General features: G+C 45.8%; 1 pseudogene; it reads right to left on the reverse strand.

The window, feature by feature from the left end:
* The window catches only part of LOC140518134 (sodium-dependent lysophosphatidylcholine symporter 1-like), a 61,629-nt pseudogene that overhangs the window by 19,499 nt on the left and 28,508 nt on the right, over nt 1–13,622 (reverse strand).

The following is a 13,622-nucleotide window of genomic DNA, read 5'->3' on the forward strand; positions in this document are numbered from 1 at the left end:
GGCATAGTATTTGGACTTGGCATCAATGCCCATCTCTGACATTTGTAGCTGCTTTTCATCCTACCTCTCTGAGCTTCAGTTTCCCCAACTATAAATCAGAGAAGAAAATATACTACCTGGCAAGACTGTTTTGAGGAAAGTACTTTATTAACCTTAAACTGTTATGTAAATATTAGTTTTTATCAATATTCAGTTTAGTCCTTTGTTTCATAGAAGAAGTGATGTGTTAGTGGTGACAAAGTGAATTATTGCCTTAGCTAGGAGTAGATCTCAGGTCTCCTGGGCTTCTCTCACCACAGTACCATGAAATCCAGCTGTGGCCTGGATGGGGTGGGAAGGGCAAACAGTAAAGTAGAATTGGGATCTAGGGTTAAGTTCTAGTCCTCTCCACTCTAGGTAGGATTTATAGATGTTAGACTCTAAAGACAATCTAGTCCAACTCCCCATCTTAAAGATGTGGAATTGAGTCCCAGAGACACATCAGTGATTTGATTTAAGGTCACAAAGGTAGTAATTGGCAAAGCTGGGATTTGAACCTAGGGATTTTCTTTAGAATCCAAACCCAATGCTATTCCACGATACTAAGCTATCCGCATAAACATTTGGGGTGGATTCTTTAAATCTGTGTATCTCACATTTCTTTTGAGCTACTGCAATTCTGCTTTGCTTAGAGAGCACAGCGCCTTCTTTTATGTGGGCATGCCATACTGGGCAGCCTTTTGCCAACATCTCCCATGTCATGCCACCAATTTTAATGCTATTTGATAAAAGTTTGTTGAAATGCATTAAATTCCCTCAAGTGGGCAGTTCCTGCACAAGACCTTATCAGATGACCAAGGGGCATTAGGGGTTCAGCAAAAAAACCCTACAGAAAACCATGAACTCAGAGGCATAGTGACAGGGGGTTCTGGGCAAGACTTCCTCCTACCTCTCAACACTCCCCTTCACTAGCCTACATGGTTCTTCAAAATGCTTCCAGTCTTCTGCTGATTCATGGTTCTAGCCTCTCAGTTCCTGATTTGGGACTTTGTTCCAGGGCCAGACTTCTCCCACATTCTATACCCATGGATGGACCTGTTTGGTTCTGGCTTCAATTACCTGGGGCTCCCTGATGCATCTGTGCTCTGAATGCCAGCAGGTTTCATGAACCCTTGGCTCATCTATGTTCAAAGAAGAAGCATTTTGGCCTTTAGGGTCCACTGGAGCATCTCATGTGTGGATTTCTATTTCTTTGGTTAAAGGTTTTGATTCCTATTAGAATGCAAACTTCCCTAGATGGTTCTTAGTTACCTATCAGCGTAAGTGAATTAAGATTCTTTCTTGGGCATGCTTTTTTGAAGGAGAGACAACCTACAGTTTGAGGAGCCTGGAGGAGTGGGAGCTTGGAGAGAGAAGGAGATTTACCAAGGTGCGGAAGGCAAAGAAGCAAGGGGCAAATCTTGTGACTTTGCCTGGGTTGTCAGGCCAGTTTAGTGATCTGAAGAGACTTTGAGGTCCCCTGGTGTTCCAAAGCCCATGTCCTATGGCATATAGCAGTCAAGTGAGATATGGGGGGAAAGAACCCTGGACTGGGGTTCAGGAAACTTAGGTTTTCATAAAATCATAGAGAGGTCAGAAATAGAAGGGAACTTAGTGGTCATCTAGTCCAGCTTCCTCATTTTGCCAAGAAGGAAAAGAGGATATGACTTGTGTAGGGTCATACAGCCGAGGTTCTGCTCTTTCTAGCTGGGCCCAGCCAGATGTCCTCAGTGTTCTCACCATGCTGCTCCTTTACCCCAAGGACAAGGACTGCACAGGACAAGCAGTAGAGGGACCCAATGACCATGGCTGCTGTCAGATACGCCATTCACTACAGAATAAAGAGAGACATCTCTCAGTTTGCATTCCTCACTGCTCTTGCAGGCACCAGGGTTTATCCTTAACTCACGTTTTTTACTCATGCTGTACCCCCCGCCTGGAGTGCTTTCCACCATCTCCATTGTCATCTTTATAATCCTATCTATCCTGCAAGGCTCTTCATGTAACACTGCTTCAAATATAGCCTTCCCTGATCACCAAACCCCACCATTTCTCCCTTCTCAGCAATCCACCTATCTTATCTAATCTTTCAATGGACAGATCCAATCTGACCTCTGATAAAAAGCTTTCCCTGAGAAGCCCAGGACTGGCAGGGAACCTAAAATCTGAAATCCAAAGACCTGAGTCCTGTTCATGACAGTGTGAAAGTCACTTTTCTATCTATAAAATGGGAATACTTGTACTAGTCTATACCATACTAACTACCAAATATCATCAAAGAATCAGTAAAAGTGAGAAGAGGAAGACACCTTGAAATAATGACAGAACATGGAATGTCCAAACTATAAGGATCTTTGGAATACAGAACCTCCAGCAGAGATGCCTCGGAACATAGCGTGTAGAAAACCAGAACTGGAAAACAAAACACAGAACTTGAGAAGTGGAAGTGTTCTTAGAACACAGAGCACCGGAGGCAGAAGGGCTCTGAGAAGGAAGAATGCGAAACTAGAAGGGATCTTATCTGTATTTATCACAAACTTTTATAGATTTAGATCTATTTTATAAATGAGGAAACAGGTTCAGAATGGATAAGGAATTTTCCCTAGCACAGGGAGATGGGATGAGCTCTGGACTCACATCCAGGTCTTCTGACCCTTGGCCCAATATTCTTTCTACCTTCCCCCTCACCCATACTCAGCTTCTTTAATTATTCTCCAATGAATAAAAATAATAACGATACTAGCTAAGATTTACGTGCCAAACACTGTGTTAGGGACTTAACAATTATTATTTCTTTTGCTCCTCAGGACAACCCGGAGAAGCAGGTGCTATTATTATTTCCATTTTAAAGATGAGACAACTGAGGCAAACAGAGGCTAAATAACTTGCCTCAGGTCACACAGCCCGGTGTGCATATTACTTCCCTAGCTAGAAAGTGAGCTGTCTCCAGCGCAGAGACTGAGCCTGCTCTCCTCTGGTGAGTCTCCTGTGTTATGATGAAGTACGAAGCTGGGCACAAAACGGGGAAATCCAGAATCCCTCAGTCTCCCAGGCCCTGGGCCGATGTCTGGCTGTCAGCCATCAGAAGAGCAGAAGGGGAGAAACTGGCCAGCTCTTGCTGATGACTCTGTGGGTTTGGGTTCTGGAGGTTTCTTTAAATTTTGAATTTAGCCAACGCCAAATAAGATGAACATTTCCAAGGACGAATCAGAACAGAAAAAGAAGATACACATGCAGTCGTGAATCTGTACCACAGATGGCTTCCAAGTATAAAACAAATTCCCTGTGTTATTTTCAAAGCTACCCTGCCTGCCTGGCCTTCTTACTCACCTTCCTTCTGTTCTTTTCTGTGCATTAAAATAAATGCTTCCATGGACCTTTTTTAAATTACTTTTCTTTTTCTTTTTTTTTCATTTTGGCAACGATACTGCTTACCTCTACATTAGCCCCCTCTCCTCCCTTAACATGAAAACAGTGAAAGAAAAACAGAACTTTTATATCAAAAAGGCATAGTCAAGCAAAACACATTCCCACATCGGCAGTGCCTGAAAATATGTCTCATTCTATACTCTTGAGTTCATCTCCTCATTGTCGGGAGGCAGGTAACGTACTCACTGTGTTTTCTAAGGTGTCAGTGAGTGGGGAGGTGCTGTTGCCCATGGTTTCATTAGACAGGGATCCACTGAGTCCCTGGCAGCTCAAAGTTATGCTGGCATGATATTTGCCCACAATCAGCCCCTGGAGGCTAGTGCCAGTGAGAGTACTCAGGACCTCCATCCCCATCCCTGTGGGTAAGAGACACCAGAGTTAATGGGGCCCCAAATGGAGCTTCCTTGGTTCATCAGTCCCCTAACTTAGTCCCATTTAAGCAAATCTTCCCTTACTCCCTTCTAAGTGAGTGAGCCCCAGCCTTAGGACCTTTACTAAACCTTCTGCTTGACCTTTGTCATAATATCATCTAACTCCTACTTTCCAAATGAGAGAGAAAAACAAGGACTGCCGCCCTATTCCCTTATGACCAAAGCTTTCAGAGCATCCTCGAGGGAGGGTAGAACAGATGAAATAAGTGGGCTCTGGCAGAAGCACCAGGTCTCAGACTTGCCAGTCTGGCCCAGGGGTGGGGGGAGCAGCCACCTGGGAATCTGAAGATGGCAAAAAATGGATATATAAAGGTAGCTGTGACAGGTAGGGTTAGAGGAAGGAGGGAGCAGTGAGAGAATGTAAGAAAGTCTGATGTAGTGATACCCCAAGGTCACACAGTGATTCAGTGACAAAGGGGAGGTTGGTATCATATCCTGATACCCTGATACAGTACAGAGCATAGGCAGTACTGGACACAGACTTGTCCAGGACCGGATCTGCCTCTTACTCAGTTGTGTGACTTTTGGCAATTTTGTTGTTTTTTCAGTCTGTAAAACTGTGCTGCTAATTCTTGCTCTGTCTCTTTTCCAGGGTTATCCTGAGGATTAAAGGAGGTACATGATTTCAGTGTTTTGTGAATTGCAAAGCATTATAAAAATGTGCTATTATTATAAGATAAGGTATTATATGGTGATTATGGAGGCATGATGGATGGAGAGTTGTCTTAGAAGGAAGATGTGGGTTCAAATCCTACCTGACACAGACTGACTACATGAGTCTGGGGAGGTCATTTGACTTCTAAGTGCTCCAGTAAACCCTCTCTCTTTTAAGACAAAATATTGCTATCTTTTGGTTTTATATCACTCTATTTCCAAACAGGCCTCTTCTATTCCCTAATCAGGGAACCGTTGCCCTGTAACAAAGACTGAAAAAGAGTCATGCTGCATATGCTATGTTTCATACCCATAGTCTCCCCCCTCTGCATGAAATGGAGGCTTAGGAAACTCTGCTCGACTTTAAATTAATGAAGGAATGTTCTTAGGATGCCAGAGCTGGAGAGAGACTATGTAGGCCAAACTCTTCATTTTATAGATAATGTCCTGCACTGATCCTCCCAGCTCTGACATTCTGTGTTCTAAGGTTCCTCCCAGTTCTAATATTCTGTGTTCTAAGGGTCATCCTAGCTCTGACATTCTATGCACTATGGTCACTTCCAATTCTGACAATTCTATGTTTGAAGGGCTCTCTCAGCCCTGAAATTTCAAATTCTAAGGTCCCTTCCAGTTCTGACATTATGTGTTCTAAGGCCTCTCTCAGCTCTGACATCATGGTGCTGTAAATACAGTGCAGGCTGTGGTGTGGGTGAGGGATGAGGCTCAAAGGAGCGGCTGGTGGCTCTGGGTTGGAGGTGGGGTGTGGGGATGACATTGCCAAGCCACCAGACAGCTGGGATCTGTGGAGTGTGTGGGCTTCCATGACTCACCCTCAACTCTCTGGGGGCTGTACGGCTCCTGGCTCAGGTGAGGTAGCTGTGAGTCACTGCTGTGCTCCAGGAGTCTTCTGTGACTCAGGCTCCCACTCAAAGAATCTACACGTGGGCCTGGGACATGTGGGGGCCTTGCTCTCATCCTAAAATCTTATCTTATCCCACTTGATTCTATCCACAGACTCACAGGCTACATATAAGTCCCTTTACCTACAGACACCTCTGCAAAAAATACAAGAGACTTGGAACAGGCTCATGAACTCTATTACTTTATAGAATCTATTTCATCTAATGTAAAAAGCCCTGGGCAGGAAGTCAGGAGACCTGAGTTCTAATTGCAGCTCTGCCATTTACTTGTGTTATCTTGGATAATTAACTTTTTCCTCTCTGGGCCTCAGTTTCTCTAGCCATAAAATGAGGTGCCTAACAGCTTATTCTATATTCTAAGGCACCTTTCCACTCTACTATGTTCTTAGGTCCTTTCCAGCTCTGACATTCCATGTTCTAAAGTTCTCCAGCTTAGACACTGCTTGATGGGCCCTTTAAGATCTAAGGTTCTCTAAGTCTATAATTCTTATTCGTAGTAGTCCCTAAGTGGGGCAGAAGCCAATATTCTCATTCTAGGCAGCTGGGTGGCACAGTGGAAAGAGTATTTGGCTTGGAGTCAGGAAGATCTGAGTTCAAATTTGACTTCAGATTCTGTTGTCTACAGAACTCAAGGACATTCCCCTTCCTTTCTCAATGAGTTCAGTGCTTGGCTCATAGTCTTTCCCTCCTCCCCAGCTCCTGCCCTCATACTATAAATACCCTACCCTTAGAGTCCCTCAGGTTACTCATTTCCCATGACCACCTCCTCCACCCCATCTCAGCCACACACAAAGATGGCCAGACCTTTGATCACCCACAAATGCACCACCACTATCTTCATGAACTCTGGAATTCTCTCATCTGATCACAATCTATTGTCACTCCATCTCTCCCTCTCCCTTACTACCCCAAACCTTACTCTTCATTCATACTATGACTGTCCATCCCCTAACTCCTCAGTTCTCTCTCAGGCTATCATTCCTGCACTACCTATATTTCCCTCCCTTTCCCATCTTGAACTCTTGGTGAACCAGTTTAATTATACACTTTTTTTCTGAAGTTAATCATACCCTTATATTGTCAACTGTGCCCTGCCAAATCTGAACCTTAAATCATTCCTACCATGTGCCGCTAAACAAAGCTGGAGAGAATTATGAAAACATGCTGATTGGGTTCACTACTAATTTACATTATATAACCTCAACTGGACCCTCACTGCTGCAAGGCAATCCTTGTGTACCTTCCTAATTAACTGACTAGCCTACTCTCCATAGCAGGCTCTTAAAAAAAACCTTTTCATTCCTTCATAAACTTTACCCCTTCAGCTGAGAGCCTTGTCTCATATTTTACTGAAAAAACTGAGACCATTAACTGAGAACTCCCTCTTTTCTCCTCATCTCAAATCACTCAGATGCCTCTCCTCTGTCTCATGTGACCCCTTTTCCTTGTCAAGGCAAATCCCTCCATATGCCCAAGTGATTCCATTCCCAACAAACATTTACTTATTGGCTCACTCCTCTTGGCTTATGGACTTTCTCATCAGCATTCCTATCTGCTCTAGCATATTGCTCCCACCACAATCCCCACTCACTTTTCTTTGATTTCTCCTTCATTATTGGTTAATTCCCTACTGCTCAGAAACATGCCCATGTCTCCTCTATGCTCAAAATATACTCCCTTGATCCTTCCATCCCCACTAAATATCATCCTACATGTCTTGTGCCTTTTGTGGCTAAACTCCTTTAGAATGCCATCCCCAATAGGTGCTTCCATTTCCTCTCCTCTCACTCCAGCTCCCGACATTCTGCCTAATCCAATAGCCTCTTCTCAATCCTCATCCCTCTGGACCTCCCTGTACCTTTGACCATGTTGATCCTCTCTTCTCCTTGGTGCTCTCTTTTTTCTAGGTTTTCAGTACACTGCTCTCTCCTGGTTCTCCTGTTACCTCACTCACCGTTTCCTCTCAGCTTCCTTTGCCAGATCTTCATCCAGGTTATGTCTGCTAACTGTGGGTGTCCCACAGGACTTTATCTTGGGCCTGCTTCTCCTCTCCCTCTATACTTTTTCCCTTGGTGATCTCATCAGCCCTCATAGATTCAATTCTCATCTTTATGCTGATTATATCTCTACTTATCCAGCCCTAATTTCTCTGCTGATGTCCTCTTTGCACCTCCAACTTTCTATTAACATTTTTGAACTGGCTTTCCATTTCCAAAAATGAACTCGTTATCCTTCCCCCAAAACCTTTTCCCCTTCCAAATTTTCTTGTTATTATTAAAGGTACTGATGAGGTTCAGACTCTGGGAACTTCCTTGAACTCCCCTGGAATTTCCTCACTTAACCTGGCTTTTCATACTCAAATTGATCTCTTCCTGTATCTCCTCACAGAATCTGGCCTTTCATACACAAATCTGTGATCATTGTCTGTTATCCCTTGATTGCCCTACCTGTTTCCCACCCAAACCCTCCATTGTCTATCTCCTGATAGCCTCCAGGTGTTTCCAGTCTTTGACCCTCCTTGGACTTCTCCTCTAGACCCTTCCTAAACCCCTCCTCCCATCACCCTGGACTACCAGACCCCTCCCCCCCCCAGATCCCTCTTATACTCTTTTCTGTATTTAAGTCCCACCTTGCCTCCATGAAGGCGCTCAGATGCAATCCAGCTCAGACTGTCTAGCTGGGATTGTGTCTGGCCTGCTTGTGAATACAAGCATTACAAAAGCTTAGGCTCCTTAAGAGGCAACCCAATTAGAAGAATCCTTAATAACTTTGTTTTCTTTGGCTTTAAGAAGTCTTGAGTCGAATTCATTCGAGCATGACCCGGACTGTCAGTATTTTGGGGTTCCCCTCACCATTAACCTCATCATTTTTGGTTCCCTGACCGGGAATTGAACCCGGGCTGCGGCGGTGACAGTGCCACCACCCCTCCTTGGGGACCCTACCTCAGTCCCCAACTATGGGCCTTGCTGGTGTGCCTCCCTCTGCAGCCCCTCTCGCTGGGGCAATATTCACTCAGGCCTTAGGCTCCGCTCCCGTGGCATTCTCTGGGGCATCTCCCCTTTTGATCCCTACTCTTCCTCAGGCACCAGCAGATCTTTCCCCTTGCCAGCCAAATCCCCTGGCCCTGCAGCCTAATCCAGTTCAGCAGGCATTCCCCAACCCCTCCCTCACAAGAAGTGGGACTTCCTACCTTCCTCCACAAGCCCCTGTCTCCACTGGGCCGTCAGGGCTGTTTCCCTTGAGAGAAGTACCTACCCCACCCAGTGGGACAACCAGGATGCGTGTTCCGTTCTCTCTTTCGGATCTCCCCCAGATTAAAGAGAAACTGGGGAGATACTCAGAAGACCCCACTAGGTGCACTGAGGGTTTTAGGGACATATCCCTACAGTTTGAACTTTCTTGGAAGGATCTGCATATTCTTTTCTCTGTCTGTTGTACCTTTGAGGAGAAGGGGAGAATTTGGGAACATGCCCAAAAGTTTGGGGATCGTATGGCTAGCAATAATCCCATAAAATACCCCCCAGGAACAGCTGCTGTTCCCATGAGTGACCCCAGATGGGACTACCAAAAGAGTGAGGACAGGGAAAAGAGAGACTTTATGGTAATTTGCCTGATAGAAGGCCTAAAAACTGCATTTCAGGGGGCGGAGCCAAGATGGCGGAGTAGAAAGACGCACATACACATAGCTCTGAACCCACAACCCATAGAATGGCTACAGGGAAGTAACTCACGGCGAATTCCGCACCCAGAGGCCACGGAACATTGGAGCGAGGGAGATTTCTGTTCCAGAGAGACCTGCAAACCTCTCGCGGGGGGGTCCTTCACGCTGCGGACTGGGCGCCGGGACTGGGAGCTGAGTGCAGCCCTGCCGCGGCCGCGGCACCGAGAGGAAAAGATCCGAGCAGGCTTCACAGACAGGATCTCCAGCGGCCACGCAGGTCCCTCCACCCACAGAGGGATCTGCAAACCTCTCGCAAAAGGTCCGTCGCGCTGCAGACACAAAGCCCAGCCCAGACCTGCTGCGGCCACGGCTGCGGCACCGAGAGAAACAGATCCGAGCAGGCTTCAGGGACGGGATCTCCAGCGGCCGCACAAGTCCCTCCACCCACAGGTGACAGGGGTGGGTGAGAGAGTCTCTTTGGCGGGTCGAGAGGGGAGTGGGGTGCCCCCATAATTCAGGCCCCCCCCCCCCCCCCCCGAGGTAGAAGCTGAGAGGCGGCTGCAGACAGGGGCTCCCCAAGCGGGCGGGAGCCTGAATCTGAATCTATTGCGGAAGGTCTGCGCATAAACCCCCTGAGGGAACTGAGCCTGAGAGGTGGCCCTGCCCCATCTCAGCACCAGATCATAATCTCATACTGAATAGCAGCCCTGCCCCCGCCAAAAGCCCTGAGGCTGGAAGCAGCATTTGAATCTCAGACCACAAACACGGGCTGGGAGGATCAGGAGGTGAGGTGGGTGTGAGGAAAATATTCAGAGGTCAAGTCACTGGCTGGGAAAATGCCCAGAAAAGGGAAAAGAAATAAGACTATAGAAGGTTACTTTCTTGGCGAACAGGCATTTCCTCCCTTCCTTTCTGATGAGGAAGAACAATGCTTACCATCAGGCAAAGACACAGAAATCAAGGCTTCTGTGTCCCAGCCCACCCAATGGGCTCAGGCCATGGAAGAGCTCAAAAAGAATTTTGAAAATCAAGTTAGAGAGGTGGAGGAAAAGCTGGGAAGAGAAATGAGAGACATGAAGTCAAAGCATGAACAGCAGATCAGCTCCCTGCTAAGGGAGACCCAAAAAAATGTTGAAGAAATTAACACCTTGAAAACTAGCCTAACTCAATTGGCAAAAGAGGTTCAAAAAGCCAATGAGGAGAAGAATGCTTTCAAAAGCAGAATTAGCCAAATGGAAAAGGAGATTCAAAAGCTCACTGAAGAAAATAGTTCTTTCAAAATTAGAATGGCACAGATGGAGGCTAATGACTTTATGCAAAACCAAGAAATCACAGAACAAAGAGAGAAGAATGGAAAAATGGAAGATAATATGAAATATCTCATTGGAAAAACAACAGACCTGGAAAATAGATCCAGGAGAGACAATTTAAAAATTATGGGACTACCTGAAAGCCATGATCAAAAGAAGAGCCTAGACATCATCTTTCATGAAATTATCAAGGAAAACTGCCCTGAGATTCTAGAACCAGAGGGCAAAATAAATATTCAAGGAATCCACAGAACACCGCCTGAAAGAGATCCAAAAAGAGAAACTCCTAGGAACATTGTGGCCAAATTCCAGAGTTCCCAGGTCAAGGAGAAAATACTGCAGGCAGCTAGAAAGAAACAATTCAAGTACTGTGGAAATACAATCAGGATAACACAAGATCTAGCAGCCTCTACATTAAGGGATCGAAGGGCATGGAACAGTATATTCCAGAAGTCAAAGGAACTAGGACTAAAACCAAGAATCACCTACCCAGCAAAACTGACTATAATACTTCAGGGGAAAAATGGTCTTTCAATGAAATAGAGGATTTTCAAGTATTCTTGATGAAAAGACCAGAGCTGAAAAGAAAATTTGACTTTCAAACACAAGAATGAAGAGAACCATGAAAAGGTGAACAGCAAAGTGAAGTCATAAGGGACTTACTAAAGCTGAACTGTTTACATTCCTACATGGAAAGACAATATTTGTAACTCTTGAAACATTTCAGTATCTGGGTACTGGGTGGGATTACACATGCACACACGCTCACATACATAGAGACAGAGTGCACAGTGAATTGAATAGGATGGGATCATATCTTTAAAACAAAATGAAATCAAGCAGTGAGAGAGAAATATATTGGGAGGAGAAAGGGAGAAATTGAATGGGGCAGGTTATCTCTCATAAAAGAGGCAATCAAAAGACTCATTAGTGGAGGGATAAAGAGGGGAGGTGAGAGAAAAACATGAAGTCTACTCTCATCACATTCCACTAAAGAAAAGAATAAAGTGCACACTCATTTTGGTAGGAAAACCTATCTCACAATACAGGAAAGTGGGGGATAAGGGGACAAGCAGGGTGGGGGGGATGATAGAAGGGAGGGCATGGGGAGGAGAGTGCAATTCGAGGTCGACACTCATGGGGAGGGATAGGATCAAAAGAGAATAGAAGTAATGGGGGACAGGATAGGATGGAGGGAAATATAGTTAGTCCTATACAACACAACTATTATGGAAGTCATTTGCAAAACTACACAGATATGGCCTATATTGAATTGCTTGCCTTCCAAAGGGAAGGGGTGGGGAGGGAGGGAGGAAGAGAAGTTGGAACTCAAAGTGTTAGGATCAACTGTCGAGTAATGTTCTTGCCACTAGGAAATAAGAAAAACAGGTAAAGGGGTATAGAAAGCTATCTGCCCCTACGGGACAAAAGAGAAGATAGAGACAAGGGCAGTGAGGGATGATAGAAGAGAGAGCAAATTGGTCATAGGGGCAATTAGAATGCTTGGTGTTTGGGGGGGGAGGGGATAAAAGGGGAGAAAATAAAAAAAAAAATAAAAACTGCATTTCAAAAACAAGTAAATTTTCAAAAAATTAGGGAAATTACTCACGAAGAAAAGGAAAACCCAGCCCTTTTTCAAAACCAGCTAGTAGAAGCTATTAAAAAGCATACAAATTTGGATCCTGACTCTGTGGAAGGGGCAATGATCCTTAGCATGTATTTTATTAATCAGTCTGCCCCAGATATGAGGAGGAAACTGAAGAAATTGCCAATGGAACCCCAAACACCTCAGGCCCAGTTACTGGAGATGGCCTTTGGAGTCTTTAACAACAGAGACCTTGTTGCAGCAGAGGAAAGAGAACGAAGGACAAGGGCCAGGGCCAGGGAGCATACTCAATTCCTGGCTGCTGCCTTGGCCAGGAAGAGACCCAGGGAGCACCCCTCCAGGGCACCCCCTTGGAGGAAGGCTGGCTACTTGGGCAGTGGGGAAACCTGCTTTCGTTGCCACAAGGAGGGTCACTGGTCCAAGGAGTGCCCCTCCAGGGCGCCCCCCAAGAGGGAGCCCCAGGAACCAATGCCTGTGGAACTGTGCCCATGTGACCAGGAGGGACACTGGAGGAAGGATTGTCCCCAAGGTTGGAAAAGTGGTGGAGCCGCCCCCCAGTACCCCATCCTCCAGTCTTCTCAAGACTTGGAACGACAGGAAAACCTGGGTGCTGGTAGTGCTCCCACTTTCTCTACCTCTCTCACCAAGCCCTGGGCAAAAACGAAGGCTGAAGGTAAGGTTACCCACTTTAACATGGCTAAATTCTCTGCTTTAACCAGTCACTCTGGCTCTACCTGTCCCTTGACCCCTCAGGTCATAGGCATTGAAGGGGAAACTAAGGAATGTCTCCAGACATATCCCCTCCCCAGCCTGCTTGAGAATCTGTTGTTTAAACGCTCCTCCCTTATGCCCTCTTCTGACCCTGCCCCCTTGTTGGGAAGGGACCTGATGGTGAAATTGGGAAGTGAATTTTCTCTAGTTAAACCTCCCATCTCCCTTTTGCCGATGTTCACTATATCTTCCCGGGTTTGCTTGAGAGTGTGGGAGACAGTCAGGCCAAATATTTGGGACCCTGGAATTCCAGAGAGAGCTACTTCTGCCACCCCAGCCATTGTTAGTCTCGCAGACGCTAAAGTGCTCCCCCATCTCAGCCAGTATCTGATTAAGCCTGAGACCTGGGAAGGACTACACCTTTAATTGAAAAATTCCTTAAGTATAAAATCCTTGTTCCTTGTTTATGTCCATGCAACACTGCAACCCGTCCCACAAAAAGGGCTAATGGAGAATACTCACAATTTATTTTTGCTTTTGAATGTACTTTTCCTGGGGAATCGAGTCCATATAGGCTGGCACGGACTGTTTTGCCCCAAGGCTTTCGAGATAACCCTCATTTGTTTGGCCAGGCTTTGGGAAGGGATTTAAGGCGCCCAAAACTAGCAGGCAGTAGCTTAATTCAGTATGTGCATGATGTTCTTATTTGTAGCCCCACCCAGGCAGGTTCTTTGGCTGCTGCCACGGAAGCCCTTAATTTCTTAGACATTCGAGGCTATAGGGTCTCTTCGAACAAAGTGCAGATAGCATGCCAGTCCATAAGGTATCTGGGCCATGAACTCACACCCACCTCTCTCTCCTTAACCTCTGAGAGAAAAAGGA

This window comes from Notamacropus eugenii, chromosome 1 (genome assembly GCF_028372415.1).
Source record: "Notamacropus eugenii isolate mMacEug1 chromosome 1, mMacEug1.pri_v2, whole genome shotgun sequence".
Taxonomy (NCBI): domain Eukaryota; kingdom Metazoa; phylum Chordata; class Mammalia; order Diprotodontia; family Macropodidae; genus Notamacropus; species Notamacropus eugenii.